This window comes from Zootoca vivipara, chromosome 8 (genome assembly GCF_963506605.1).
Source record: "Zootoca vivipara chromosome 8, rZooViv1.1, whole genome shotgun sequence".
Classification (NCBI taxonomy): Eukaryota; Metazoa; Chordata; class Lepidosauria; order Squamata; family Lacertidae; genus Zootoca; species Zootoca vivipara.
Window position 1 is genome coordinate 55,400,986 of NC_083283.1, and position 24,479 is coordinate 55,425,464.

General features: G+C 43.7%; 1 protein-coding gene across 2 annotated transcripts in view; it reads right to left on the reverse strand.

Moving 5' to 3' along the window:
* MBP (myelin basic protein) overlaps positions 1-24,257 on the reverse strand; it is a 98,212-nt gene extending 73,955 nt beyond the window's left edge. Inside the window, exon 1 of one of the 2 annotated variants that reach the window (XM_035124388.2) lies at positions 23,614-24,257. The gene's annotated coding sequence lies outside the window, so the exon portion shown is untranslated. The remainder of the gene's footprint in view (positions 1-23,613) is intronic. The other variant, XM_035124387.2, reaches the window with a different exon arrangement.
* Between the last annotated feature and the right edge of the window lie 222 nt (positions 24,258-24,479).

The window sequence follows — 24,479 nt, forward strand, 5'->3', positions numbered from 1 at the left end:
TAAGTTGGAGAGCCAAGGTACCACTGTACATAATACCATAAGGGAAGGGGGAAAGGAGTATGTGTCATCTAATATAACATTCATGGGGAAAAACAACAACAATGCACCCACCACATAGATAACAGCAAGCAACATTAGTTTAAGTATGCAATATATTTCATATTCCTAAGGAGTAGCTGAGTTACTCTGTTGCAGATGACAACTCTAAAGGTTGGTTCAAACAGCTGCATGCTCCTCACATCAGATGAATTTTCCACTTTTGAGGCCTCATAGCTCACTGTGAGATGACTCCATTGAAGAGGACTGCGTTTGGGGTGACATGAGTCGATATGAAAGTTTGATCAATGGCTTTTGATCTTGAATGCCCATTCACACATGAACATGCAAGGCACCACTTGGTGTTGTAGCAACCATGTGATAAATATACATCTGTCAACCAGAGAAAAGAGTTTTATGAAGCTCTAAAACTCAAATTATTCCAGTGTGCCTTTCGAAGCAGGCCCATGCTGAAATCAATTAAGAACAAATGAAATGGAATGTACTTACTATTTTATTGCAGCATGAGCATGCAGCACTGAATTAGTGAACATATATCATTAGCATTTAAGGTTTTTAGTTATTGTTAATCTAACCAATATAACCAGGTTTGTTCTCCACACACTTTGAGATGTTCCAGCCATCACTTCAAATGGATGTCTTTACTAACACTTTCCAAACCACAAATAATTCATATGATTGCACAATACTTTTAGAGAAGCATCTCTCATGTTTCCCAGACAGTTTTGAAAATATCTACAGAACAAATTACAGAGCAAAACTGAGAAAGTTATATATTCCTATATATTCCTTTAGCATGTGCTAACTGGAAAGTCACCGTCCTTCAGTCTAAGCTACCATACTGGCTTGATAATAAGTGATGGCTGCACCCAGGGTTGTTATGAAGCAAATACAGTGGAACCGCGTGTTACGGATGGGATCTGTTCCGGAGGCCCATCCATAAAATGGAACTGAAGCAAGTGAGCAGCGAAACCTAGAAGTAACCCGTTCCGGTACTTCTGAGTTGCTGTGGGATGCAAAACGAAAACACGTAACCTGAAGTGGATCAACATGAGGTATGACTGTAATGTACTCTGCTCATAGCTGCCAAGTTCTCCCTTTTTTTTAAGGGAAATTCCATTATGCTGAATAGGCTTCCTCGCGAGAAAAGGGAAAACTTGGCAGCTATGACTCTGCTTACCTGGGAAGAAGCCCAACTGAACTCAGTGGAACTTTAAAAAGGTAAAGGGGCCCCTGACCATCAGGTCCAGTCGTGTCCGACTCTGGGGTTGCAGCGCTCATCTCGTTCTATAGGCCGAGGAAGCCGGCGTTTGTCCACAGACAGCTTCCGGGTCATGTGGCCAACATGACAAAGCTGCTTCTGGCAAACCAGAGCAGCGCACGGAAACGCCGTTTACCTTCCCGCCGGAGTGGTCCCTATTTATCTACTTGCACTTTGATGTGCTTTTGAACTGCTAGGTGGGCAGGAGCTGGGACCGAGCAACGGGAGCTCACCCCGTTGCAGGGATTCAAACTGCCGACCTTCTGATCAGCAAGCCCTAGACTCTGTGGTTTAACCCACAGCGTCACCTGGGTCCCTTAGAGGTGGAACTTACCTCTAAGTAAACATCCATAGGATTGCTACATAAATTGTCACCCTTCAGCTCTTAGGATTTGGGAGTCAGAGTTTGTAAGAGAGCTAGATTTCAACAAGGAAGATTTGATTTCAAAGTCCTATTCAGCCATGAAGCAAATGGAATAGACTTTGATAGGTCCCTCCAGTCTATTCCTATATTGCAGAATTATTGCAAGGATTGACAGGACAACCCCATGTATGCCACTTCGAAGGAAAGCCCAGGTATAAACACCATTATTTAATAAATAGCACTAAATTTACAAAATTAAAGGATACTGTACTTTCAAACAAAACACTAATTAGTAGAGTGATGCCTACCCACTGTAAACAGAACAACATTATGATACAGAAACCTTCACAAAAGATTTTTAATGGAGAGATTTAAGTAAGTTGCACTGCAAAGGCAGAGGAAACCTTAGTGATTTATAGGCCATCCAGAAATGAAATGGAAGCCAGCACAGATTACCCCAAACTGGAGCAATACGCTTCACAAAGCAGGCTCTGGAGCTTTTACACCAGATGTAAAATCCCACTGAGACTACACTGCAGTAAGCCAATTTGGGCCTAACTGTTGCCAAGTACTTGCAAATTTAACACGGCACTAATTCAAAGAAGTATTTCTGAAGCCATCCTTCACAATAAAAAAAGGTAAAGGGACCCCTGACCATTAGGTCCAGTCGTGACCGACTCTGGGGTTGCGCACTCATCTCGCATTATTGGCCGAGGGAGCCGGCGTATAGCTTCCAGGTCATGTGGCCAGCATGACAAAGCCGCTTCTGGCAAACCAGAGCAGCACATGGAAATGCCGTTTACCTTCCCGCTGTAGCGGTTCCTATTTATCTACTTGCATTTTGATGTGCTTTCGAACTGTTAGGTTGGCAGGAGCTGGGACTGAGCAATGGGAGCTCACCCCGTCACAGGGATTCGAACCGCCGACCTTCTGATCAGCAAGCCCTAGGCTCAGTGGTTTAACCACAGCGCCACCTGGGTCCCAATCCTTCACAATACTAATGTTTAATCTGAGGAACTGATATAGTTTCTTTTCTCACTGTATCCAATTATTTTTGTTGTTCAGAAGATCTATGAAACTTGAAATTCATTGAGATTTTTGATGTACAAAAGGAAGTCCTTCTTCGTGCAGTGCGTAGTTAAGTTAACAGAATTTGCTGCCGTAGGGTGTGGCCACGGCCACCTAATCTTAAATGGTTGTTAGAAAAAAAATGTGGATGATAAGACCATTGATGGCTGCTAGTAATGATGGCTATATGCTACATTCAGGTTCAGAGATGATATGTGGGTGGGGCATTTTAAATGCATTTCCTCTTGGGTTAAATGTTTCTATGTGAGGTTATTGCTGTTTTGAATCTGCTTGTTGCAAGTTGCTTTGGGTTGCTCTAGGCATGATAAAATGACTAATTCAATAAAATCCAATAAAACAAATTCAGTAAAAAATAAACAAATGTTTTTGTATGTGCAGGGCCGTCTTACCCATAGGAGCTAGGGGTGTGGGGCACCCGGGCTCTCAGGGCTCTCTCTGGGGAAGAGCCTGCCCATTGGTCGGAGCACTGTGGAGGGCTCTTCTGCTGCGGGTGGCTCTGCGCTGCGAGTTTGGGGGCGACCGAGCCAGCGAGATGTTGAGGCGGCCGGCAGGCTCTGCCCTCCTGTGCGCCTGGGACAGGGCAACGGGGGGGGGGGAATCTTTGCACCCCAGTGCCACATATGCTTAAGACCGCCCTGTGTGTGTGTTTGATACAGAAGAGCTCTTCCTAAGTGCTTAGTTTGCTCTTTATGACTGAGGCTGCAATTCTACGCACCCCTAGCTGGAAGTAAGTCTCACTGGATTCAATGGAACTAAAAGTCTCAGCAGACAAGTATAGGCTTAGCACGGTACAATGCAATTCCAGCCTAGAACCATATCTGGCCTAGAACCATCCCCATATTTGGGAATGCAAAGATGCGCTTTCATTATTGAATTTTTTTCTTGGAAAATATCCAGTCTTTAATTACTTGTTATAAACACTGTCCATTCATCAATTAGCCAAGTCTATCTTTGTTAGTTACTCATCTATGAGCTAGTAGGCAATTAAAATGTTTTTTTTTAAGTTGTTTTCTCATACTGCTATTACATGGCAGTGTATGATATTTCCCATGGAATAATAATTACACGGAATGGTATTTTTTAATTGGCTTTTACAAAAGAAGAAGTGTCGGTAGAACTAACCACACGAGTTCCTGTTTGCCGCATTGCATGAAAACATTTAATTGCTTGGTGTCTATGCAAAGTCACACCTCCTTGGTGCACTTCCTTTTTCACAGTGTGATTCAGACAAACCACTTCATTCCATCTGCCTGATGCTAAAATCATGTGTTTTGATGGAAGCCTCTGAAATACAAAATGCAGATCTTTCTCAAATGTGCATTTAATCTATGAATATATTAAGCCTCTGAGGAAAAGTGTGAAGAGACTCCTGCATTAATTAAGCAAAGCTGAAAACTTATTTTGTTGTTGTTGTGTAGCTGCGGATTTTTAGCCAGTGCTGTCAAAAGGACTGAAGTCTGGTAATGATCAAATGACAAAGATAAAATAGGTGTCTAATATATAAAGCCCGCTGACACTTAATGGATTTAGTTTTGGCTCTAGAGATCCTGTCCAAATAAAGAGGCCTCAAATGCTGCTGAAAGACAGAAGGCTACAGCTGGAAGGGGCTTCAATAGTTATCGAGCTGAACCCCAATCCATTGCAGGAAATCTGCTGCTATAACATCCCTGATAAAAGACATGTGAGAATGGGGAAAGAGTTCTGTTTTGAAGGACAGTCAGTGGCAACAGGTGTCGGGGCTTGGCACACAGGTTGCATCTGAACTGATGGAAGGATGCAGTCTCCAAATTATTAAGTAACCATTATAGCCCCAGCTCCATATGTGCTTTGAGAAGCATGCAGATGATGGGTTAAGTATATTAAAGTTTATGGTTACAGGTAGGTAGCCGTGTTGGTCTGGATCGAAGTAAAATAAAATAATTCCTTCAGTAGCACCTTAAAGACCAACTAAGTTTTTATTTTGGTATGAGCTTTCGTGTGCATGCACACTTCTTCAGATACGAAGAGAAAGTTTCAGAAAGTTTATGGTGAAACAGCAGTTTATGCACATATGGTTGGCAGAGAAGATCCATGTAGAACAGCAGAGCTTTTACACCTGCAAGGAACTGCAATGCAAGGACACATAAAGAGTAAGGGATTGGATTGTTTTTTAATCTAGAACTGGCCAGTGCAAGATCACTTTTGCAGCTGCTGTTACTGCTGTTATAAACCATCAATCAATCTCCTGATTCAGGAAGCAGCTATAAGACTGGGCAACCAAAATCAATTAAATAGCCTTCAGATCCTTTCCTTTCCGTGTGTGTGTGTGTGTCATCTTGATTTATTGTTAGGTTTGTAGTGACAGGGAAGATTATGAACAATAAAATGGATGCATTTCTTCCAGTGGCACATTTGTATGAACACTGATTTTGAAACAGGAATGGGAAATATTCCACAAAACTATTGCCACATCCTCATTTTGAACAAAACTGCTCCACAAACTGTTCTGTACACAGTTATTTTTAGAAAAGTGAGAAAGGGCACATAATTTGGAAAGAGTACATAATTTTAAGACGTTATCTCTATTAAATAGTTTCACAAGAACAGCAGGGATCCAGGTATCAGAGATAGCTGTAGACAGAAAATGTCGTTGTAATGTTTCTTTTGCACAATCTTCTTTGCAAGTTTATATTTTTGCTTTAAAAAATAGTTGGTTGGAGTCTAGACAGCTCTTTCAGACATGCATTAGGGCTCATTTTACATTTGAGTTTTTCCTTTGAAAATCAGTTTGCCTTCACAGAATAGTTCTGTACTGTAGCATCAGGAAACAGGGTTTTCCATTATGGAAGGGGAACTATTTTGGGGGTTGCGTTTAGAATAATGTGAAGTTTTGCCCTGACTCTCAAGAAAGCATGCATGGGAATAGTTACGATTACTGGGATTCTGAGTGAGCTGAAATGCTAACTCAGCATGACTGTTGTAATTCTGTTATTTAATTTCAAATTTACTTGAGGGGAGGGAAATATTTATTTATTCCAACAAATTTACTAATTTACACTGGGAAATATTGCAAATTGTGGTACTAGTTGCAAAGGTTTATGTTCAAACAATAAAGGCAGATAGAGAGTCATAAACATTTTGGACCAGGATATTACTCTGAACTGGCAACAGCAGAGAGAAAAAGTAACATTAAAATGACATTTAAAATAATAATAATTCAAAACAGTCCATTGGCCTATACCCAAGCTTATTTTCTTAAAAACAGCTCCTGGGCACCAAATGATAAATATTTGATTCTCGGCAGCAGGGAATCTGCAAATGAGTAAAACAAATTAAGCAAGCAATCGAGCTGAAGAAAATAGGTCATTATTATCCCCATGATTCTGAGGAACATGCCTTTGAGATGCCTAATACTGCTGTACCCGAGGACAGCAGATTTGCACCTGACCCAAACGGCATGTGTTGACACAAAAACATGTGCTCAGCGGAGTGTGTGACCTTATGCAATCTGGTAACTAGAATACAAAAAGCAGCCATGTGAAGATTATTTATTCTGGTTTGCTTCTTTAAGCACAACATGTCAAGGCTGACGTTAAGCCACAGCTCTTGAGGATCACTCCGTGCATGCCAGCTGGCACAACTAGTCCACATTGTTCTCCATCTGGATCCTGCAATTTCCTGCCACAGCCTCTCCTGCTGTCCATTTGCCGCTTTCTGTAATTTACAAAGGCTGGGGCAGCTTTCGTCCTGACTATTTCAGGAACAGTGAGTGGGATTAAGGGTCGTCTCCTCAGAAGCGGATTTTTTATTTTTTCAGGGTGAGTTGGGCTCGGTTTTGTGAATACAATTTTTATAATTAAAAACGGGTTTCTCGGTCACTTTTCCCTCAGCATAACCCACCTCACAGGGCTGTCGAGAGGACAAAAGGAATGTCCATAAGATCCTGAAAAAAAGAGGTGTAAGCACGTTGCAATCAATTGACCAATTACAAGGCCTGCTGGAGCAAGCCAATGTCTCATCTAGTCCAGCATCCTGTTTCCACAGTGGTCAACCGGGTGCCTATGGGAAGCATGGAAGCAGGACATGATATTCAGAGCCATATTGCCTCCAACAGTGTAGTTAGAACGCACCCATTGTGGCTTGTAGGCTTTGATAGCTTTGATAGCCCTCTTCTCCATGAATTAGTCCTATCCTCTTTTAAAGCCACCCAAGTTACTGGCCACCACTAGCTCTTGTGGGAACAGCTTCCATAGTTGACCTGTGAACTACATGAAGAAGTACTTCCTTCTTTCCTAGAAATATCTTCTTTTTTCCTTACTGAAATCTAAGCCATAGAATCGTAAGAGAGGAACGTGAGCAAGAGGCAATCCTATCACGCTTGCTCAAGCAACCTACACAAAGCTCACAACAATGTGCCACAAGTACACCGCAAAATGAGTTTACTGAGCAAAAAGCTGCAGCTGGCTCAAGCAAGTGAGCCGAGCCCAGTTTGCTGCAGGCAAAAATTAAAACAAAATAAAACCCCATTGTTTGCAGATAATTTGACCGGGGCGTGATTTGTTTTGAAGCATGAGATGCTTATATTTCTACATGTCTCTGTTCCGGGATAAAATGGTGTAGAATGTAGTTTGGGCTGGATAATTCCCATGGGGGAAATAGACCATTCCTTCAAGAATCAGCTGAAGCCACACAGAAACTTAGGCCCCATCTTCACTATACATTTAAAGTAGTATCATACTACTTTAAACAGTTGTTGCTTCCCCCAAGGAATCCTGGGAGCTGTTAATGGTGATGAGAGTTATTAGAAGACCTCTATTTCCCTGCCCAAAACTGTTCAGAGTGTTTGAACAGTCAATCCCTTTTCCCAGTGAACTCTGGGAATAGTAGTTCTGAGAAGGAAGCCATGGCTGTATGGAACGGTATGATACAGCTTTAAATGTATCATACAGATGGGGCCTGAAACGAACAAAATTATCTAGCCCAAGAGAGTCTTTAGTAAAAGCTAGCAGCGGCTTTCCAGAAAGAAAGAAAGAAAGAAAGAAAGAAAGAAAGAAAGAAAGAAAGAAAGAAAGAAAGAAAGAAAGAAAGAAAGAAAGAAAGAAAGAAAGGTGACAAAGACAGGCAATAAAAACACAAAGGGCCTGCAGAACTGTGGACAGCTCCCAAGAAACAAACATCTTCCAGTGACTTTTGAGGCAATACTGAGTGTGACATAGCAGGACAAAAACTATGAAGATTGCTATCCTCTTAAGAAGGTGATTTCTTAAAGGTGTGGTGGTTTGCCCTGAAGCCCAGTGTTTCTTCAACTTTCTGCCATCTCTTCAGGGGGAGTGCCTTTATTCTAGGTTAAGGTGGGGGGGGGGTCAGGCACTGGTAAAATGGATTATCAGAGGGCCTGAGTTGCCAGTTCTTTCTTCCATGAAGGAAGTCCATGTTCAACATATCCCAGGAGTGTGCCTCAAGCATTTGGGGGATATGAAGTTCCCCCAACACACCACCATCACTTTAAATGATGAAGGCATTATTCAAGGCCGGAGACTTTACTATACCATTTTCTCAGTTTTGTTGACCATCATGGCAATCCTCAGCTTGTTTACTCAGGACAGAAGCAAATCCCATAGGCATCTGGTTGGCTATGTGAGGAAAGGATATTGGACTAGATGGGCTTTTCGACAGATCCAGCAAAGCTCCTCTTACATTCTGAAGCCTGTGGGATTTGAACTCAGGTGAGTGAGCACAGAACTGTAGCCTGCTCAGGCCACTGATCAGGGTCAGGATACTAAGGAACCAAGCCTTACAATTTTTCTGCTCCAAATTTGTGCATACCTACTTGAAGATCCCAAACAATTAGATATTTTTAGCAATTAATATCATACAGCCCCTTTGGATCCGCTGGGATTCACTACTCATCTTGAGCAGGAAATGAATACATTATTTTCGTCTGATTCTTTTAGGAAGCATTTTAAGTAGGCAGAACATAATTATCAGCTTAGAATTTAAACAAGTCACTTTATTAACACCTCTAAGACTGTGCAGGTATATCAAATACACCCGTGCTCTGCTCTGTTTTCAAATTAAAAGATAAATGCTGCTTAGACTTTGTACCTTGATATGGCCTTTATCTACACACATGATTAACATTTCATAAATCAGAGATGGGGAAACTTTGGCCACCTCAGATATTGTTGGACTACAAGTCCCATTTTCCCTGATTATTGGAAATGCTGGTTGGAACTGATGGCAGAAGGAATATAACAATATCTGAAAGGCCGCAGGTTCCTTGTGTATGTGTGTATCAAAGCCAAAGAACATAACTCCCAACTTCATCACTGAAAAATATATCTCTGAAAAACACACACACACACACACACACACACACAGAGAGAGAGAGAGAGAGAGAGAGAGAACACACACAGTATGTAGTAACACAACAGACATTTACAAACAACTCTATCCTATCTCAGAGAGGAACTTTGCACTGGTGACACCTTGGAGAAAAGAAAACCTCATGTACTATTCAAATCATGTTCTCTTCGCAGTGTTGATAGGATGATAAACTGCATTCACCACATTCATGGATTTCAAAACCCAGCCTATAATGGAAAGACTAAATTAAACACCTACACTATAATTCAGTCTTATGAGGAGGAAGCTCAAGTACACCACAATCACAAACTGAAATTAGTCTCATGAATTTATTTCATTTCTACCCTACCCTTCTCCTGTTGGGCACAAGGTAGCATATGTGGAATTTCCACATCTTCCCTCAAGACACTGACCACATAAAGGCCAGCTTAGGCCACCATGTGCCTTTGCCCCATGCTTTGAGCTCAAGTATATAAACGAATACTGCAACTCTGTTCCCACTCACCTGGGCGTAAGCCCTATTGAGCTGGATTTACGATCGGATGGATATACATGTATAGGATTGTGCTGCCAAATGGTAAAAACTGCCAGCCTGACAAGAAAAGGAGGGTCTAAAGGAGATCTAAAGGAACATACGTTTGCAAAAGTCAAATGCATCCTAGAAAGTATTGTGTCAGACACTATAGAACAAACACCAACAACCCAAATGGGACTCCGCATCAAAGGACAGAAACAAACAGTGAATTCTCACTGAAATTTTTGCTTCTAATGACATTCCCTTAGGCTAGGGAACATAAGAAGCACCCTACCAGATCGCAAGAACATGAGACAATCCTGCTGGGTCAAGCCAAGGGCCCAACTAGTCAAGCATCCTGTTCCCAACCAGATGTCTATGCAAGTTCAGTGCCATTCTCCCCACTTGTGAATCCCAGTAACAGCTGTTCAGAGGCATATTGCCTACAGCAGGGAAGGTAAGCAGAGATATCACGACAAGCAGCCATGGAAAGTCTCATCCTCCATGGAGCCACAGCAAAGTTTCTCCTGCCCATGTTGCTATGAAACCTAAAAAACTTGAACCATCCTGGAAGAACCAAATTGTGACTTCTCCCCACATCATGATTTATCTAGTTTTCCAAGAGTTGATGCTGGTGTTGGGAGGGGTCACAGCCTTCCACCTGATTTGGGGCATCTTACATCACACTGCCAACATGCACGGAAGCCCTGTTCTACACCTTCTAGTGCCTTTGCTTGTCTGGGATCTGTCCTCGAACTGGGAGAACACCCCTTGCTTGTCTGTGTGCTTTGACTTATGCATGTCTGGAATACAGCTACTATAGAAAAGTAAGAGTCACAACCACTGCCCCAGTACTTTTGCCTCTGGCACTGCCCATCCCTGACATATGGCCCCCCCAAAGGTTGCTCTCAATGCAATGCGCCCCCTTGACTGGTTGCATAGGATGGGGGATATGGTGGGTGCAGGGCAACCCGGGTTTCATCACTGAAGTGATGCAGTGGCTCGGGCACCTGCAGGCTCCACGCTGCCTGAAATGGCAACGTGGGGCTTGCGGACTCCGTGGAGGCTCCGCGCAGTGTGCTCTGCCCTGGCTTGCCTCACCCCTGGGTGCAGGGCATTTGCACTGCCCCGCTTGCCCAAGCAGCTAGCTACGCTGCTGCCCCAGCCCCTGCCCAAGACAAACCAGGCCTTTTGGGAACATTGCAAATCCTTTGAAACTCCAACATGGCAGAATTGTGGAAATAAAGAAACCCATGTTACCCTGAAACATTAGCAAATATCATGCATGGTGCGGCACAAGGTATCTCAGAAAATGGATCAATGTAAAATGACAAGAGAAAAAAGAACCGGGTGCTGTGGAAAGACAGAGCTAGTAGATGCAATCTTTATGTTGAGCAAAACACATCGCAAAACTACTGGAGCCTATTGTACATTCTGCCAATAGCCTCACATCTGTACTACGCCTGCTACTGTTCCATGTCATCTTTATTAAATATAGCCTGACCTTTTCACTGAAACCCATCTCTGCAGAACAAAGAGATCGAAGAAGGGGGGAACCTGACCCAAATAATAATTGTAATGAATGTCAGGAGAGAGCAGCATTTCAGCTGCTTTTTTTTTTTAAGTCTTGGTCACAATTTATACTGCCTGCAGAACAGACTACTTACTGAGAAACTGGGGCATCACATCCTTTTCTACCTTGTTATAAAACACGCACACAGTGGAAGTTGCTAGGCATTGTATAGAGTGCTTCTAGAGCAAATTTGCAATAATCATAATTTACCGCAATCTATGAAGTGACAAAAGGCTTGAAGACAATTTGCAACAAGTAATATTACGTCTCTATTAGGTTTAGAGGATTATGGTGCTGGAGGCGACTCTTGAGAGTCCCATGGACTGCAAGAAGATCAAACCTATCCATTCTGAAGGAAATCAGCCCTGAGTGCTCACTGGAAGGACAGGTCGTGAAGCTGAGGCTCTAATACTTTGGCCACCTCATGAAAAGAGAAGATTCCCTGGAAAAGACCCTGATGTTGGGAAAGATTGAGGGCAAAAGGAGAAGGGGACGACAGAGGACGAGATGGTTGGACAGTGTTCTCGAAGCTACCAACATGAGTTTGACCAAACTGCGGGAGGTAGTGGAAGACAGGAGTGCCTGGCGTGCTCTGGTCCATGGGGTCACGAAGAGTCGGACACGACTATACGACTAAACAACAATATTACACTTTTGCATTATTATACTGAAATACAGCTTTGAACTCTCGGCTCCTTATTTGTTTTTAACTGCATTTCTTTGGAAGCACATGCAGAGAGAGGTAACAGATTAATCTTTTATGAACCTCAATATTATCCCAAGAGTTGTTTCTCCCTTTTAGAACTAGAAAGCTGTTTGAGGCCTGACAGTCAATACATCTTCTAAAGCAGTTGGCCTGAGTAGTTTTCTTCTTCTAGGATGGGAGATGCCCTGTCTTCCTTTTTTTATCTGTCTTTGTTCTATACGCTTGTTTTGTTTGCTGTCACTTGAAGCTACTGACTGATTTGTCATGGAAACGTATTGCTAGGAATGGTCAATTATGTTGTCACTTGAATCTTGAAGTTGTCACTTGAAGTATAATCAGCGAAAGACCTTTTCCACAACAGGATGAAAGAAACCCTCTTTGAGCATTTGAGATGGTGCAGATTTTCCTTCAGAATGCATTATCCACAAGAGACGGAGTATCATAAACGGAAAGGGGAAGGTGTGAATGACTTCCATGTCTTCTTTCACAACTTCTGCTTAAACGTGTGATATGTACATGTTGCCCAGAGGAAGATCTGTGAGCTTTAGAGCACCCCTGCCATGCTTCCTCGTGAATCTCACCATTAGGTGGATGAATAAAAGTTGCAATAATCTGCCGCTCTGTGTCTCTTAGAAAAGCTTCACAGTAAGACATTTCTACATCATTCCCTCTCACAGCAAACCTGGATGTTGGAGTGTCTACCTGTCAGGAACCAAAAGAAGGCCACACAAAAGAAAGGTGTGTTTTCTGCATAATCAGGTGTCTTCCTAGGTATCCAAAAATAGAGGTTAAAGCAGGTGTAAACTTTTTAAGATTAAAAATTCAAACAAGCACCCATGCGCTCACAGGCAGTATGAAATCTTGAGGTGTTGGTTGAGAGGGACAAAATGGAGGAGGGAGGGAATTTGGCTGCTCAGCATAAGTATCCTGGAAAGGGGTTTAGAGGATGGGTGGATGTATGCATGCTGTAAAGTTAAATCTCTATACTATAGTTATAAATATTTAGTATTTTTATACTGCTAACCACCCTGGAATCTTCAGGTGCATCTTTCTAGCTACTCCTTCCAACCCTTGAATCCTTTCCCTTCTCGCTGTGCACCACAGACTGCCTACAAAGTGATGTGACCTGGTATTTTACACAAGGGGCCATTCTGTTTGCATAGCTGCCCATCTACAGCCTTTTAAAACTGTTATTTTTGTGTTTTTGTATTATAAATTGCTCTGTGATCTTTGGCTGAAGGGTGGTATAGAAATTTAATAAATAAAAAGGTCCTATTAATAGAAGGCATATGCTAAAATTCTAACTCAGCCAGGAGTTTGAAAAACTATTGCTTCCACAAGAAAAGTGTTTTGTACCATGAAATCAAGGTTACAGGTTGGCTCGTGTCCTGACTGACACAAGGATAGTTTCCTTGCTGCATTCTCATGTCAAAAAATCAATATGGGATAAAAGCATGACATTATCTCCATTCACTTAGCCAGGATTCCCAAAGGTGGATTAACAGGCTTCTTGACAAGCTAATAGCAACTACTTTGTATAGAAAGAAAGAAAGATTAAGAACTAAGATGTAACATCTCGTTCACTAACCATCTCCAGCAGGTTCTAAATTCCTCTTGAGGCATTGTTTTCTTCTGAAGAAATAAGGCCCGGGATATTATCCCACAAAGAAAGAAGCTTACCACTGAGAAGAACTTGAAGATTAGCACTTCAATAGCCAACACCTGTATAGCAGAATTTATTCTCTTTCACCATATCATGTGCAAGACTTGACAAAACCCTGCATCTTAAGAGTTCACAAATTCATTTGCATACTAAATCAAAGAAACCAAAGCAAAATAAACTATGGAGTACATTTTCTCTGAAAGAAAATATTCTGTGGGGAATAGTGGGTGGAATTTAACATACTGCTAAGTGGCATATACCATCTTCCCTCACCCCCATCCCAAACTTGTTCTGGATTAATTAGTGTGTGCAATCCAATGTATGCATGGAGAGCACAATTGGAAAACCCTTATAATCGCCATCATTGGGACTCCTTCAAACCTCAAATATACCATTTTAGTGCACCAATACATTTCCTCATTCATTCCCCCTACTCAATTCTAAACAAGTTAATAAAAACAAGCACAAAGAAAGGATGTGCCCAAACTCAAAAGTCACGCACATTTTACTAAAGCTTTAACCTTACTGATTTTTGTATAAACCTTAATCTATAATATTGTGCTTATTACAAGACTGCAAACAAATTAAGGCAGCATAGTTCTGGAATGGTATGCTTAAAAGCACACTCTGTTCACCATAGTATCACAGGATATGAAATAATACATTTTGCCAGGCTTTGTCTGAAACGTTTCTCAAAAAATTATGACTGTATGGACAATGAACTATTTCCCCCTATCCCAAGCAAGACAGGGGACCAATGCAAGTCAACAAGTGATCACAGGAATAAAGCATGCAGGAACATACCTCCAGGCAATTATATTGCAAGCTGTGACATATGCATGTACTTGTACTCAGGCATTCAAGTGTTCTGCGCCCACATGATTAATGGAGTGATCAAATCATGGAGCATAAACACTTGGGCGGGGCACATCCTTATCTTTTAACCTGAAAGGTTCATGTGCTACACACACACACCATTTGTATATCTCAGTGTCTTTCCTTTGTAAATACAGTTATTATATGAATGCACACATACAGAGCAAATGGTGACACTCTTTAAGCTGCCAAACCAGACAAAGTAGCAGTGCTGTCAGTCACTCTCAGCAGCACTGAGAACAAGGGGAGGGATACAAATGTGGTCCCTGCAACTTTAAATGAAACTATCAGAACAGTGTAACTGAAAAATGAGCCAGGTGACATCATGGAACCAAGGAACCAAGGTGACGTGATATCCCGGAAGCCCTCTCCCAAATTCTTGGGGTTTCACTTATCCCCGACACTTAAATCCTTTCAAGGACATCTTGTCCCCACATCTCTGGAATTACCTTTTGTCACCTTATCGTTTTATTAAACAAATACAGTCGTACATTGGCTGTCGAATGGAATTCATTCCGGAAGTCCGTTCAACTTTTGAAAATGTTCGACAACCAAGACACGGCTTCCGAATGGCTGCAGGAGCTTCCTGCACTCAAGCGGAAGCCGCAGAAGCTGCATTGGACATTTGAGTTCCAAAGAATGTTTGCAAACTGAAACACTCACTTCCGGGTTTGTGGGGTTTGGGAGCCAAAATGTTCGAGTCGCAAGGCATTCAGAATCCAAGGTTCTGGTTACAGGTAGGTAGCCGTGTTGGTCTGGATCGAAGTAAAATAAAAAAATTCCTTCAGTAGCACCTTAAAGACCAACTAAGTTTTTATTTTGGTATGAGCTTTCGTGTGCATGCACACTTCTTCAGATACCAAGGTACGGTATCTGAAGAAGTGTGAATCCAAGGTACGGCTGTATGTGCCAGTGTTGCTAAAGCATCCCCCCCCCCCCCGGAAAGGCACTGATCAACTGCTTGCATCTACATTTTGGTGTTAGCTCCAGCCTGAGAGAAAAAGCAAAGGGATAGAAATGTGGGAAGCTGACTTGACTCCTGGTAACTGGGCCACAATGAGTACAGTTAAGTCATCATAGGAAAAACAACAGCTGTAAAAGTATGAATAAGTTGCCTTTTCTAGCCAAGCATTCACATCATGCTACCCACCTCTTTCTTTTTGCAAATATGCCTAAAATTTAACTCCTGTTATTGTCCTTGAGATGACCAAACATGCCCCTTCTTCTGAACGAAAACAAAGCATCCACATTCATACATGCACACCTTGGTATAACAGCATTTGCTCACAATTATTCCTCCTTATCCAACTTTCTCTCATCCATTCTCCTTTTCATCTCTACCTGTGCTGTTTCCACCCGTACCCCACACATCTGGTCTAAGTTTAGGCAGAAAGCTATTTGGGTCAGAAGCTTGGCTTTGGGTTGTGCTACTCTGTAAAATACCGTGCCCGCTCATGGTCTAATCACCATGTTGAATTTGGATGATCTGCTGTATATCAGTTTAGAAGGGAATGGAACCTCCAAAAACAAGGTAGTGGTTTCTTCAGATCTGTGAGATTCCCCAGGTATAGCTAAAGTATATTAGCTTGTAAATTAAAAAGGAAACAGAATGTTTAAAAGGCACACAAGTGACTTCTAGGATCTATGGAATGTTGGAAGTGGCAGATGAAAAACAATAGGAAATGGGGAGAATGGGGCTGCTTGGTCCCATAATAGCTTGAAGTATCTTAGATAAGGGATTATACTCGGGCAGGGTTCACGCTATGGGGTTTGGCTTTTTGTGGGGTGGTGGTTTCTTTTGTGTGTGTGTTTTTAACGTATGTTCTCTAGACCTGGTTGAGGCTGTTTCTGAGAATGCCGAGACAGCTCCTAGTTTTCAGACGATTTTTTCTGGAACACTTAGAATAATTTGGGGTGTAATGGGGCAGCCATATCACATTGGTAATGTGCAAGGAAAGGGGGCCCTCAAGGAGAGTAATATAGAAAGCAGTGATTAAGCAGCTTATAGCTGCTCATTTACTTCTGGGATGTCTCCACCACTTAGCTAAGTGTCACCCAAGTGCTTTTAAAGACAGCCAGCAGAAATGTTCTTTTTAAAACTGAGAACATAGAAACTATGACTCCAGGAACAAAACCATGCACTGCTGCCAATCATCATGATTCACCACCCTGAAGCCATTTTAGCTTTCTATTCGGACTTGAGCAGTCACCTTCTAAGTGACCCCTGCAATGACAGCCAACATGCTTTTAGAATGGAATGTCACTATTTTCATGAGGAATGTTGTAGGGTATGGCATCCTACAGTCGAGGCAAGTATGCTTTATGAGTCCATTATGTTCTGTGAGTCACAGCACTTCTCCAAGGCTTCCTGCCAGATACAGTATCAAGTGGGCCAATGATACACACTTATGAACTCCCCTGACTTTGTAAGGGGGGGATGCAGGTCCCGCTATTCTTCTAGCTGATTCCCTGTAGCCACTTGAGGATTTCTCTTCCACTGCTAGATATACCATCTGGAATTTTAAATTGTGAAGCAAAGGGGAGAATATGGGCTTCACCTCAGCCAAAATTGTAATTTCAGCAAAAGTTCCCTGCACTCTAGCTGAGAGCAGGAACAAAGTGTGCAGCTGGGCCCCCAGAGACTTCAGCCTGAAGTACTTTAGAAGACGTTATTCCTGAGACCTGATTTAAATGAACACCAAATAGCATGGAGAGTGCTTGAAATTGAATCCTCATGAAATCTGCTTCTAATGTCAAGCCACATCACCACAAACCACACAAAAGAATGCTGCATGTTTAAACCAGGAAGGAAGCTGCATTATATAAAGTGAGACCGTTGGTCTAGGTAGCTGAGTATTATATCTACAATTCAGGGAGAAGTTACCTTTTTGTCCCCGAAGGCCACATGCAGCAGCTGGAGGTTATGCCTCCCTGTGCGCTATTCTCCCCCTTACAACCACAATCCCCTAGTGCACCAAGCAGCTGTGTGGTGTGCTGGAGGAGGAACATGATTACATGGGCAGGATGGCACCCATCACAACTGTACCACAAAATCCAGCAGCCCTGATGGCAGCGGAATTGGCGGTGGAAATTAGCCAGGCGCCAGGCGCATCTTGTCACTGCCATTGGTCCAATTGTGAAGACCTTGAGATCTCTGGATGCCAGGTTGGTGATCAACATCTCCATCTGGCTGGCTTCTCCACCTTTCTTAAGCAGGTAAGCAAAAGAGTTTACTTATATCCCACCTTTTTCACCCTTCTCCTCAGTTAATCCCTACAACAACCCTGTGAGGTAGGTTAAGAGGGTGTGACTGGCCCAAGGCCACCCAGTGAGTTTCATGACTGAGTGGGGATTTGAACCCTGATCTCCCAGGTCCTAGTCCGACACTGGCTTCTTAGAGTATTTCTGCTATGGAGCAGCTATATAAATTAAGTAGGTAAATAAATATGGGGAAAGCAAAATGTCACTTGGAGAAGGATCTGAAATATTTTCTTTTAAGCTTGCATTTGTTTTATCTTGTATTCTTTTTTTATGTTTAAATGTGTTGCAAACCACTTTGAGGGTTTTTTCTTTAAAATATAAAGTGGCATGGAAATGAAATGAATATCAATAATAATAATAAACCCATTGCAAAAAAAAGGCATCCCCAAACTTCAGCCCTCCAGATGTTTTGGACTACAATTCCCATCATCCCTGATCACTGGTCCTCTTAACTAGGGATCATGGGAGTTGTAGGCCAAAACATCTGGAGGGCCGCAGTTTGGGGATGCCTGCTCTAGACATTCCATTGTGGTGATTGTAACCTTGGTTTAAGGTGGCATTTGGTGATTAGCTGATATCAGGGGTCCCCAAACTAAGACCCGGGGGCCAGATGCAGCTCAATCATCTTTTCCGTCTGGCCCACGGACGGTCTGGGAATCAGCATGTTTTTACTTAAAATGAGGCTGCATTTTAAATTTTAATATTGTATTTTAATCTGTATTTTAATTAATTGCTTTTTATGTTTTATTGTAATTTTATTGGTGTTAGCCGCCCTGAGCCCAGTTTTGACTGGGGAGGGCAGGGTATAAATAAAAATTTATTTATTTATTATTTACATGAGTAGAATGTGTCCTTTTATTTAAAATGCATCTCTGGGTTATTTGTGGGGCATAGGAATTCGTTCATATTTTTTCCAAAATATAGTCCGGCCCCCCACAAGGTCTGAGGGACAGTGGATCGACCCCCTGCTGAAAAAGTTTGCTGACCCCTGGCTTATATATCCGAGTTTCTAACACTGGTTGCCTTCATATGGTTTAAATGGACTGGCAACAAATGTCCAAGGTTTCAGGCAGAGAGATGTTTTCCACCCTTACCTGGAGATGCTAGGGATTGAAGTTGGGAACTTCTACATACAAAGCATGTCTCAACCCTTCAAGGTTACAATTATTCAATGTTAGCATTCTCTGTACAGATTATTCAGCTGTGTGATTATTCAAACCCCCCCCCCAGCCTTTCTCAACTTCCAGACTGGCCCTCCCAGGACAATGGTCAGAGATGATGGAAGCTGTAATCTAAAACAGCTGGGTGGCACCAAATTAGATAAGGCTGTCACAGCTTTGGGTCTGCTTACATTATGATTTTGAAAAGCAATCAAGTTTTCTCTTCTGAATAGTGTCCTTGGTGAAACGAGAGTTATTTATAACCTGGAATCATCAGCCTGGCCATAATGAATTTCAAACGTATGCTGAGGTCTGACCTTTAATTGTGTGTGAGGTCTTCTTTAATCTATCATACAGAGGTAATGATGCTTTAAAGCAGGCATCCCCAAGCTTCGGCCCTCCAGATGTTTTGGACTACAATTCCCATCTTCCCCGACCACTGGCCCTGTTAGCTAGGGATCATGGGAGTTGCAGGCCAAAACATCTGGAGGGCCGCAGTTTGGGGGTGCCTGCTTTAAAGGATCTTTTTTGTAAAATAGCAAGCAATATTTTCAAGCAAGCAACCAGCAGTTTGAACCAGCATTTCAATTTCAGAAATATAAGGGTACTGTGTTAAGTCTTCCAGGTAGCAAATAAGGTATTTTTAAAACAACAAACAACAAACAACAACAACAACAACAACAACAACAACAACAACACATACCTTTAGTGTACACCAAAGTGACTGGAGCACTTTCATGTTTTTAAATATGTGTTTTGGTTTTTGAAACCTTTTCAAACTACATTGTTGCAACCACTGGCAGAGGAACAGGAGTGTGGAAGGAGGGGATCGCCCCCCGGCACCACTTTTCCAGTAGGGTGCCATTGCGGCAGCCCCCCTGGACATGCACCGCTTATCCCGCATGGGCACCAGGCACCACACCCCCACAGACGGCGCACCACGCCCCCATCAAGCCCTCGTGGGTGGCGTGCCACGCCGCCAAGCCATGCGTCATGCCCCCGGCTGCTCTCCACCCCAGGTAGCGTGGCATGCAGCTTCGCCACTGGTTGCAACAACAGACCAATATGAGATGCTCTCAAAATCCTGTCACTCCCTGTGCTTGAAGCAGCTTATAAAAAGCAATCCCCTCCACCCCAGAAACTATTAAACAACTGAAATGCACTTGTTTTAAAGTGGAGCTGTTTCCAACCTTGGAATAAAGTCATTTTCAATTGCTAACATGATCTCTCTGTATATGTATGTGCAAGAGGGGTAAAAATGATATAGAAGTCATTCAAATTATGAATAGGCTAACAACTGTTTAATATTGCCTCATTCTTTTCAACTTAACTTATAATTACCATATCAGATAGATTGCAGTACTATGTTTAGTATAAAATGACAGTTTGTGCACCTTTTAGAGAATATCCTCCAAGCACACAATTGTCAGGGGGGAAAGGCCAAGCAAATAAGTTATGAAATGTTTTGCATAGACATGAGCTAGTCTGTATGGAGCACGGTGTCAAAAATAAGCTTCCATGGCTGATGTGTTCTCTAACAACTACGATCAACAAGGACATGCAACAATCATAGCATTGTTACCAAGTTCAAGTGTGAGATAAGAATATTCTGAAAAGTTCAAATGAATAACCTGCAAGGATATTTCAACACCAAGTATCCAAGATACGGCAAGTCCTTCAGGGGCAGCTCATAGCCATCACCTCACAGCTCCAACTGCAACTATCTTAAAAGTGTGTGTGTGTGTGTGTGTGTGTGTGTGTGTGTGTGTGTTTTGGAGGTGGAAGGGTTCAGATTTGAAGTCAGATGTTCATTGATTTGCTACATTGATAAGATCTGGAATATTTATGAAACCCAGAGTTATGAGTGAATTGTGAGCTAGCAAAGCTGATACCACCTAATTATTCAGGGTGGGGAGAAACAAAAAACGGATTGTGAGGATCTCCAAAGGAATCTCTCCAGACTGGTTGAAAGGGAAATAAAATGGCAAATGTGGTTTAATATAAGCAAGTGTAAAGTAATTCACTTGGGGGGGGGTCTACAGTCCCAACCTTACATGCACACTGATTGTGTCTGAACCAGGGAAAAGATATCAGGATCACAGCAGAAAGCTCAATTAAAACGTTGATCTAGTGTGTGGCAACTGTGAAATAATGTTCACCTACCTATGTTAGGTATCATTAGAAAAGTGATCAGAAATAAAACTACCAATATCACAAAGCTTTCATATCAGTATGAAACTACCACTCTGAATATGTTGTACAGTTTTGGTCACCACATCTCAGTAAAGATACTGTAGATCTGGAAAAGTTGTAGAAATGATCAGCAGCAGTGGAATAACTCTCATAGTAACCTGAACTCAATGTCATCCAATGAAGCTTGGATGTGGAAGATTCAAGAGAGATAAAAGTACTTTGCTATAAAAGATTCAGGCCAGGAAAAAAGGACTTACACAGCACATAATTGAACTATGCAGTTTGGTACCTCAAGAAGTGGTATAGGCCACAAATTTGGGCTGTTTTTAAAAGGGATTAACAAATTCATGCAGGGCTTAGCCTACCCGTTGCTACCAGTCGTGATGGCTATATACTGTATAGTACCTTAAGGATCTGAGGCAACATACCTCTGAATACCACAAATTGTCCTGAAACAGCAGCAGGAGATGCCTATTGTTTATCTCCTGCTTGTGGGCTTCGCACCTGTGCAGGTGACTGTGGGAAACACAATGCTGGCTTAGGCAGGCCTCTAGTCTGATCCAGCAGACCTCTGTTTGGCGTCTTCCATCCTGGAATTCCAGGCAGTCTAGAACAGGATTCCCAGATGGTCTCCCATTCAGTCAGGGCAGTCTCGAGCAGGTCGCGTGCCCTGGCACTGAGGGACGGAGATCGCTCCGGCGCCCTCGCAGGGCACAGCATGGCTTCCGCACGGCTTTGCCGCGCAGCGCCCTGCCTACCGGCCCGGCGCCCTAGTGCCCCGCGCCACTGGGACTCTACCTAGAGCCGGCCCTGCATTCAGTCAATGACCAGGACAGACTCCAAACAAGTTTATAAACCAGAAGGTCCACTGCCAAAAGAGGTGAACTCCCTCCTCTGTCATTTGATTATATGTCACAGTTGATTATCTTCTCCTATTGGACCAACTTAGCTTGACTGAGGAGTATGCACACTCCGAGTTCCTCTGAACCTCCTCAGGGCAACAGTTTCATGTTCATTATCCTATGAGTAGTCCCTGAAGCAACACAATCTCTTCTAATTGTTATTCTCCGACAATTATTATATTGTATCGGGAAGAGTACCACATAGGCTGGCTAGACAATTTTCATCTCACTTAAGTATACAAAACTCTCAAAGCAGCATAACCAGCAACAACAAGAGATGAGGGCCTCCCAGCTCACCCCACTTTCTCTTGCAACCATTCATATATATTCCCTCTGCAATATTAGGCTGTGTACACACAACATTTTGTTCTAGGATCAATTGAGCCAGAGTCCTTGCCTTTTTCTATGTACGAAACAAAATAAAAAAAAAAATCCTTCCAGTAGCACCTTAGAGACCAACTAAGTTTGTCATTGGTATGAGCTTTCATGTGCATGCACACGTCTTCAGATATGCTGAAACAGAAGTCACCAGATCCACATATATAGTGAGAGGGTGGAGAGGGGCATTACTCAGAAGGGTGGTGGGAATGGGTGATTGGCTGATAGGTGTGGTCAACCTGTTGATGACTGTTAACAACTGCAATTGGTCTTACAGGAAAAAGCAAGGTGTGAGATGGCTAAAAATAGCTTTATCATATATAATGAGATAAGAATCCAATGTCTGTATTCAGACCAGGTCTCTCCATGGTTTTAAGTTTGGTAATAAGTTTCAAACGTGTATCAAGTCTAGAAGGGATCTAGATTGAAAGCAGCGTGTTGAGGATTCTAGACTGAGAAAAACTACACTTCTGTGCTGCAAACCGGTTATTGCCTTCCTGCAACACTTCCTCTCCAGCTCATGCCCCGGCATGTTACACTATTTATTAATTTTGTTATTCATAAAAATATTTACAACCCGCCCACTTATGCAACATCGCAAGGCAGCGTGGAGCAATACATGCAGGTTTACTCTCCCATTTCATCAGCCACAGTCCAGGCCCGTTGCGGGAGGCCTCGTCCCTCCTTCTCAGGTGAGCGGGAAATGCATGCCATAACGCCAGATGTGGCACAAAGGGCGCGCACAATACGGTACGTCCCCCCCCTCCCCGACTCTGGCGGCTACCGCTGTGGAAGCTTTAGTCGACTACCTTAGTGGAGAGAAAGATTAGGGAAGGGCTGGGCGTGTGTCACCAGCTTGCGCCCCTTAAGGCTGGTGGTAACCTGAATTTATTTATTTATTTATCAGCCTCAGGCCAGAACAGCGATAGGGACAACAAGTCCGCCTTCTCCCTTGCCTGGGATCCAGCCAGCAATTCCCCTACAGCCCCCGGCGAACACAACACAGAGACACACAAACAAATACTACACGATAGGGCTGATCCGCGCCGCGTCTTGGGCGCAGCGCCGCCAGACAGACGTGAGACAGATTGTGGCTATCGTCAAGCAGCAGCCGCGCCACCCTTTTCTCTCTCTCTCTCTCTCTCTCTCTCTCTCTCTCTCTCTCTCTCACACACACACACACACACACACAAACCCACACACACACAGCGACACAAACAAATGCATAAAAGAGTACAAAAGAAGGCGCAGCTCGCGCCCCAATAACGCACCCCAGGTGTCCTCTGTCGCTCGTTCTGGCCTCGCAGGCTCCCAGGGGTCTGCAGCATCCACCCCCCCGGAGAGGGGGATCGGGCGGGCGGAGACACGGAGGAGACCCCCTTCCTCTACCCACGCGAGGAAGGCCACTTGGAGTGGCGGAGGGGAAGAGCGAAGGCGGCGTGGGGGACCCCGCAGGTCAGGGCGAGTCGGCTCGTCAGCTGCCACGACAGGAGGAGGGCGGGCGGCGAGGGGGTGGCTGGGTGGGGGAGATCCCCCTCGGATCTGCTCCCTCCCGAGCTCGGTCGGCGCTGTCACGAAGCGAGACGAGGCTGGAAGGCGCCGCTCTCCTCCTCCCTCCGCAGAAAACGTGGCCTGGCGCGAATCAAATCGCCGCTTCTGTCCTGTGCGCTCAGGTGGGCAGTTCCAAAGGGGCGCCCGCGTGCGCCAGCTTGGGGTAGTTGCCCAACCGCCTTCTCTCTCTCTCTCTCTCCTCCTCCCACGAGTTCGGGGTCAGCCTCCCACTCCACCTCCTCCTCCTCCTTCTGCCAGCCGCCGGGGTCTTTGATCGCCGCAGACTCCCGTCCAAGAAGCACCTTCGCCCAGGCAAGGACGCGCGCGGAGCTGGCGAGCGCCGAGGGGTGGGGCTCTTGCGCCTGCCTCCCGAACCAGGAAGGACGGAGTGAGGCGCGCGAATGTCAACACGGCGGGGAGGGGCGCGGGGGAGGGAGGAGGAGAAGGCACCCTCTGCGCTGGATCGGGACTTCCCGGGGGCAGAGGAAAGGTTGGGCACTCCCCCTGCCCGCCCCCTTTGGAGTCGAGCTACACGTTACACTGGCACGTTTATTTGGAAGGGAAAGCAGCGGGTGAACGGAAGGAA